General features: G+C 41.5%; 1 long non-coding RNA gene across 1 annotated transcript; it reads right to left on the bottom strand.

The window, feature by feature from the left end:
* Nucleotides 1-2,764: 2,764 nt before the first annotated feature.
* On the bottom strand, nucleotides 2,765-7,331 carry LOC119467569. Its single transcript, XR_005196101.1, has 3 exons — nucleotides 7,213-7,331; nucleotides 3,483-3,574; nucleotides 2,765-2,853 (listed from the first exon to the last, which is right to left on the bottom strand). It is a non-coding gene; the product is annotated as an uncharacterized LOC119467569 (long non-coding RNA).
* Between the last annotated feature and the right edge of the window lie 786 nt (nucleotides 7,332-8,117).

The following is an 8,117-nucleotide window of genomic DNA, read 5'->3' as shown; positions in this document are numbered from 1 at the left end:
TGAGTCTATGTATATGAAATATTCAGAATAGACAAATCCACAGAGGCAGAAAGCAGAATTGTGCTTGTCAGGAGCTAGGGAAAGGAGGACTGGGGAGTGACTGCTAATGAGTATGGAGTTTCCTGTTGTGCAACAAACATGTTTAGAAATGAGATAGTGGTGTGGCTGCACAATTTTATGAATGTACTACACTACACTGAGTTGTACACTTTAAAAGGGTGAACTTTATAATGTGTGCATTATATTTTAATAAAGCTAATTAGATAGATGGATTGATAGATTGATAGATAGATAGATGTAGTTACTACAGGTGGCAATTTCTTCAAAAAAGAATCATACCATTACCATATGACCATGCGGGAAGGTGTTCTCTTTCCGGGTCCACGAAGGGGTGTAGTTTTAAGGACAAGAATTTCCCAGCGCCATGCCCCCCTCCCATCTCTCTCCATCCGGGAGATTTAACAGTTTATGTTTGAATCTCGCGGGCGTGGGAAGAAACTCAAAGTCAATCCCCCAGCAGAAGTTTGAAGGAACTCCTTTCATTGGCCAGAGGAGCTTGGGCAGGAGGGAATGTCTCCCCGGATAAATTCTCCTGCTCCTTCACCCACACCAGATTTCCAGCTCTCTGGGATCCCCTCCCACGTGGGGCGAGCCCCCTTTCCCCTCTGGGACTTACCCTCTGGAATCCCCTTCCACGTTCTTTGTGGAAGTCTTTCTCTTCTTCTCCTTTTCTTCTCCTCTCCATCTAAACAAAATCACCTTTCTGCAACACTTCTTGGGTCTGATATTTACTTTTACGAGGTACGGCGCACCTGCAGTGGTCCCATCACTCATTCTTTAAGAGACTGGAGGCCAAGAGCCCACAGCATTCTCTCGGGGGAGCTGTGCCTCACCAGCACCCAAGAAAAAACACAGTTACAACCACACAATTGCACTTGCAGGCATTTATCACAGAGACCTGAGGACTTGAGTCAACAGAAAAACCCGTCTACCAGTGTTTACAACAGCTTTGTTTATAATAGCCAAAAGCTGGAAACAGTCCAGATGTCCTCAATGAGTGAATGTTTAAGGAAGTGGTGGTTCATCCACATCACAGAAGAATAATCAGCAATGAAAGGGACACCCTACTGATGCAGACAGCAGACTGGATGCAGTCTCCAGATAACTATGCTAAGTAAAAAAGCCAATCCCAGGAGCTTATAGCCTGTATGATTCCATATGTAACACTATTAAGACATCAAAAGTTACAGCAATGAAAACAGATTATGCTGAGGAGGGGCGGGGTGGGAGGGAAGTGGATCTGTCTGCAAAAGGCACTATGAGGAATCCTAGTGGTAAAGGAAATGTCCTTCATGTTGACTCTATTGAGACGGGGCGGGGGTGGCGGGGAGCCCTGGAAGCCTGCGGAGCCCAACCTCCTCTTCCTCCTCGCCAGGAGCCCGCGATGCAGGTGCAGGGGGCTGGACTGTGGACGCCCTGATCTCCAGCAGGCGGGCTCTGCTGCCTCCCACTGTGGAGGCCAGAAGGAAGGGCACCTGCACTCTTGCCCCTGGATCTCCTGGAGACTGACCTGGGGTCCTACCCACCTATCCACACCTCCACCCTGCAGCAGGGCCCCTGCAGACTTGGCCTCATTTTCTGGATGAAGACGCAGCACCCCTACGGCGGGGCACACCCACCCCTGCCACGAGCTCTCCTTTACGCACAACCCCAGTGTGAAGCCACCATGTCATCCATGCTTGGCTGTTGTTGGTTTTTGGGACCCTGGCTCCCTAAGGGGCCTGGCTGTCCATTCACAGTGACCGAGAGTGGGTCCCACGCAGCTCGTCAGAGGCCTTGCCCCATCACAGCTCCCACCCTCCAGACCTTCAGGCACCCCCTGGGGTCACACCCCCGGAAGCCCTCCATAATCTACAAGTCTGACCTAAGTACTGGTGACTGCTACCTTCCAATAGAGTGGGAATCCTTAAAATTGAGGGTGGCGTTTGCTAGGGTGGCTTCTACCCAGGATTAATCCCTGGAACAACTTTCTGAATAAAATAAAATAAAAATTGGCTGCATGGTCAATAAACTTGCAACTTTTCCCTTGGAGATAACACAACATGCTGTAATTTCTAGGAAAACTTGCAGTGGAGAAACCGGTTTCAAATTTCTGATTTTATGACTTTTAAAACTAAAATTAAATTAAGTTTTTATCCTAAGAATTTCTGGCTTTTGCCATGGATTCATTTCTGTATGGCCTGGACTCCTGACTGCCCCTTTAGTTTTAAAGGGAATCCACACCTGAAGGAGTCAGATGTGGATTCAGATAACCAAAGCCCCACGCCTGCAACTTGAGTGGCGGCACTGCCTTGCTTCTGCACTGAAAGTTGCAAAGTCTAATTTCTTGGTTTCTAATTATGATTAAATAATTTATATGCTGTACTACATTAAATCAGATCCTGTCAGCCCCTACTCCCCAGCAAATGAACTGTCACTTAATAGAATATTCAAAAAACAACCAATGCGTCTGAAAGATAATTGCTTTCAATTTTCTAAGTTTTCACTTATACAGCATAATAAAGGCAAACTGACATGACCTGACTTTTTATAGACACGGTTGTCCCCAACATCTGGCCAATAGTATCTAAATATTTACAAGGAAAAATTAGGCAAAGAAAAAAGAAACTTTCATTATCCAAGTTGATTTCTTTCTGATGCTCATCAAAATTTTAAAAATAAAATACCTTGTTAACTTTCTAGTCCTTCCTGTTGCCACACTTGCTTCAGCTGGCGGCGTCAAGAAATTTCAGTTTAACGATGTTTTTGTTCCACAGTTCTCCTACTCCTGTTCCGTGCTATTTTAGAAGTTATCTAGAATAGTAAATTAAATATGTAAGTGTAAGCCTTGAAAGGAGAGAGAAAAGAATAGATATATGTAAGATACAAAATTCTCACACTTTACAACCTTGAATGCCAAGATAATAAAATGCTCTCTATATTTTCTATGTATTTCAGTTTAATTTAATAATATTGCAAAAAAAAATTTCTGAAGGGGATACTAGATAATAGCAATGACATTATGACTTTATAAATATACCTTTGCCCTAGTTTTTGCTAAAGAAACAGTTCTTTTAAAGTGACAAATATAAGTTATAACATGAAGCGCTTAAGATTAAGAAGCGTTAGCAAATTACAGTATCTTTTAGCAACGAATCTTTCTCCAGTTAGGCCAAGGACAGACACTGATCATGTCCACACTTGGTTTCATGAGAATGTGTGCTATAAGAACAAATCTTCAATGATAACACTGGCTCCCAGCTATAATCAAGCAAATATTTGTACATGTCCACAGATGTACATTTTTACAGAATAGGCTTTACTGAAATGTTCTTAGGAAAGAAGACTTGAACAGATGAATGCATTCCTTCAATAATATGTTTAAGCACCTTTCAGTGTCAAGTTCCTGAGTTGAGTGCCAGAGGGAACACAAATTTACCTACCACAGAACCTGCTCTCGGAGCTCACAGGAAGACGTGGTAAATCAGCGAATGAATGCAGTAAGATGAAGGAGGTGATGAATTATGTGTGTCACCTGAAATGACAGAAATGATCAGAATCCAGTTTAAAAAGCTTATTCAGGTGAAAAGCTGGAAATGGAAGACAAAGACATCCAGAAGACAAAGACACCAGAGAAATGGGGTCAGTGCTTCGAAGTTAAATGTTGTTTTGCTTTTATATCTAGTGTCAGCTGAAGAATCATGAGGTTTATAAATTTGGAAAGGAGAGCTTTATTTCCCATAAAGGGTTGCAGCCTGTAGGCTGGGCATCCTGTAGGCTGGGAAGTGTAGCTTCTGGCAGAAGCTGGAAGCAGGCACTTCAAGGGAGGGAAGGCTAAGACAGAAACTTCAGTTGAAGTGGTTGGCTAGGTATAGACATTCTATAGGTTATAAGAGGAGCTCTGAATATTTACAAAGGGGAGAAACAGGCGTGTGTAGTAGACTAACATATATGTAACATGCATCCCACATTTACTTTGGGGTGGAGAGTTAACATTTAAATGTGTTATAATTAGATCCTATACATCAAAAGGTGAAGCAGAGGACCTGAAAGCCATCAGTGTGCAGTCTCTTTAAACTGGCCAGAGCCACTCTAGGGTTGGTGGTCTCTCATCAGGAAGAAATGTTAATCAGTTGCTGTCCACCAAACCAGGGGCAGTGTCAGGCAGTTGGTTGGTTGAAGTCAGCAGTCAATAAGTCTTTCAAGAGGGCTAGTTTTTGTTTAAATCTTACGAAAAGAAAGCCTAATGGCAGTTAGCAAAGGAGGGGCTATCATGAGGTGCATCTGACCTCCTATATTGTTGTGGCCGAGAGCTCAGTTTTTTTTAAGGTTTCTCTGGGGTCCTCTTGGCTAAGAGGGGGTCTGTTTAGTCACATAGGGGGCTAAGGATTTTATTTTTTATTTCTCATTAGGCAGAAAACCAAGAAGTTTTAGTAGGATTATAACATTTTCTATGCAAGACTGGTTTATTACTTGCAAAAATTTAATTAGTACAGTGTGCTTTTTTCTCCATGTGGCTTGTTTCCTTCTCTTTGTGGCTAGCTTTTGTTTCCAATTTAAAAGTACACATTTAATATTTTATTTTAGGCAATGTGATAGCCAAAGTCTTTGTGTGAGAAAGGTAAGAAGGACGGTAATCTATAACGAAGGTCAGTAGTGAAGAGGGAAAGGGTCTTTCTTGTCACCCTTTAGTCATTTGCAACATTTTCAAAACACTGTAGGTAAGGAAGAAGGCTAATCTATAATCGGACAAATACAGATTACAGCTGCCTACGTTACAGCTTCCTGTTTGTATGAGTCAGATCCCATAATCACATTTCCTTAAGACTCAAAATATTTTAAAGTTTCAGCAGCTTAGATTTTGAATTACTTATTTTCACATGTGAAGCTAAAGTTTTATAAAAATTCAGAGAAGGAAGCTATGATATTATGAAGTACATATATTTGGTCTTTGCCAGTTTTCCTGGCATCCAACTTTTAATCCTTAGAAACTTTTAAGCTCTGTCTTTTTGTTTGCTGATGTTTACTGATCGCTTCAGGGTATGGTTTGCCACCAGAAAGATAAAGGCATAATTAGAGAGTTAGGACATCCAGTCCCACCTCCTAATCCCGAGGAAGGGAAAGAAGCTGGAGGTTACGTTGATCATCAGTGGCCAGTGGTTTAATCATTCACGTCTACATAATGGAACTGCCATATAAACCCAAGAGGACAGGGTTCAGAGAACTCCCAGATCGCAGAGCCCGGGAAAGTCCTGGAGTGTGATGCCCAGGGAGGGCGTGGAAGCTCTGCGCCTTCGCAGTACCTCCGTCTGCACCTCTTTGTCTGTATCCTTGATGGATGTATCCTTGGAATATCCTTTACAATAAACTGGGAAACACAAGTCGATGTTCCCCTGAGTCCTGTGTACGACTTCAACAAATTGAACTCAAAGAGGGGTCCTGGGATCCCCAATTTATAGCCAGTCAATCAGAAGTTTCAGAGCCTGGACTTGCCACCGGTATCTGAGGGCAGGACAGTCTTAGGGACTGAGGCTCAACCTGTGGGATCTGAGTTTATCTCTAAGTAGACAGTGTTAGAACTGAATTGGAGGGCACAGAGCTGGTGGCCACTGCTTGCTGTGTGGGGACACCAACCCTGCCATATTAGGGCATGGAAGTCTTCTGCGTTGCTAGCTGCTGTGGTGGGGGAGGAGAGGAAAACCAGGGTTTGAGAGATTTTCCTAAACAGCTGAACACATGAAGGTTCCTGAAGGGTGGCATGCCCCTCTCCCATGCTGGGTCCTGTGCACTTCATCATCTGTATTCTTTGTAATATCCTACGTAATAAACTAGTGAACGTAAGGGTTTCCCTGAGTTCTCTGAGCAGCTGTCACAAATTAATTAACCCAAAGAGGAGGCCACAGGATCGCTGATTTATAGCCGGTCAGTCAGAAGACAGGTAAAACAACCCAGGGCCTGCGATTGGCACCAGAAGTGGAGGCAGTCTTGCAGGACTGAGCCTCACTCTGTGGAGTCTGACGTTATCTCAGGTGGTAGAATCAGCACTGACTGGACTGGAGGACTCCCAGCAGCGTCTGCTGCAGAACAGATCGATTGCTTGGTGTATGCGGGGGAAAACACACATTTGATCATAGGTCTTCTGTGTTGACTGTGGGGTGAGAGCAGAGGAAAAGCAGTCTGTTTTTTCCCCTTCACAAGCCTAAGTCCAAATAGGAATGGTCACTTATTCACTGAACAAATCCTTAGCACCTGTCATGAGCCAGGCATTGATCTAGGTACTGAGGATACAGCAGTGGACAATTTAGAAACAGTCCCTGTCCTCCTGGGCACTGTTCCAGTGGAAAGATAGACAAGTCCATAAACAAAGGTGAAGTCGGATGCATTTGGCAATCCCAGGCAATGAAGAAAAGCAAAGGCAAGCGAGAGACAATACAAAGGAAGAGGGAGTGTGCAGGGAGGTCGTTTTATATTGGGGAAGTCACTTAGAAAGGCTGCGAAGAGTCTCTGTGTGTTTCTGTGTCTGTGTGTATATATGTGTATATGTATGTGTGTTATATGTCTGGGTATGTATCTGTGAGTATGTGCACGCATGCACACAGGGCGTGTTAATTATGTAGAGGTCTTATGTTTGATTGCTGTAAATAAAGGCTAGATGCTGTCGATTCTGTGCTTCCAATCTCCTTTATACATAGGCATATTAATAAATGCCAAAAGTTTGATGACCGTAGAGAAGAAATGTCTACATTTATTTTCAATTGACATGTCTAATCTTTGGAGAACAATTCAAATTATTAAATCATTAATTGATCTTTTAAAACATGTTTACTTCCAAGGTTTATATTCACTTTTAAATTTTAAACAAGTAAACTAATAAATGCTTTGAGGAAAAAACAAAACTACTGTAATTAGGTTATCGCCACTTTAGCATATAATTAAAGAATTTCTGCATTCTTTAAGCCCAGAATGAAAAATCTGCAAGATTATTCTACCACAACCATTGCTTTGTAATTTGCCACTGAACATATTAGACTAATTGTTTACATGCTGTTTATCTGCTCTTCATTTAAACAGAAGAGCTAGTTTTTACAGACAACACGCAAATGTATCTTGGCAGTTGGAATGGAGTCATATTTTTATCCATATGAACAATAAGAAAACGTAAACCATTAGAACCTTAGACCATTCAGGCATCTTCAGAAGTTATGAAAGCATTGCTTCATCTAAGGGCAAAGCAGCACACAGTCACTCCAGCAGCAAACACGAAGAGCTTGGTATGCTTTAGAATATAGTTAACCTGTGAGAAATAAATCGAGAGGGAAAAGCCAAGGTCAGAATATAATTGCAATATGCTTTTATTTTACTGATGCATTTTTGCACTCATTTCTTTTTTATGTTTATGTCAAACACAGAAAGAACTGAGAAAAAAGTTAAATCTAATTATATAATAATTTCTCATTGACTGTTGGACAAATGCCAGTGACTCCTTGCAAAAAGCAGAGATGAAGAGGGTACTTTTCTTAGGAAGGGAATTAATTTCTAAGAATCAGTTCCATTAATACAGACCATAAAAAATTCCAACTTCAATTTGCCAATCATGCAGGCAGCTACCGAGAGATTTCTCCTAAGAGAAATATCCTAGAGAAAATAAAATGGCAACTGGACCAGGGGAATGGGTGAATTGGTCAGATTCTCTCTACAACAAAGGATGATTTACAAGATAAACTTAAATTATAATATTCTAAGATGCATGCCATAAAAATGCCAAGGCAGTAAGATATTTTATATGATAAACATTTACATTTTTAAAATTATTAGCAAAACAATAAAAGAAACAAAATAGCAAGAGTGCTAAATGAATCCATAGAGATATTCCAAAAAGCAGTAACTGCATTATTTATAGTTCACTGACCTTCAAATTCAAGGATGTCAGTTTTTTAGGGCATTATTATAGCATTTAAGTAAACGCTTGAAACAGATGTGAACATTTTCTAACTTGAAAGCAAGAGTGCTTAATTCTACTTTCCCCTACTTTTTTTGCCCCTGTTTGAAGCACTGGTCCTTTCTTGCTCTGGTACTTT

Source organism: Cebus imitator, unplaced genomic scaffold (genome assembly GCF_001604975.1).
Source record: "Cebus imitator isolate Cc_AM_T3 unplaced genomic scaffold, Cebus_imitator-1.0 Scaffold14, whole genome shotgun sequence".
Classification (NCBI taxonomy): Eukaryota; Metazoa; Chordata; class Mammalia; order Primates; family Cebidae; genus Cebus; species Cebus imitator.
This window is presented reverse-complemented; position numbering and strand designations above follow the sequence as displayed.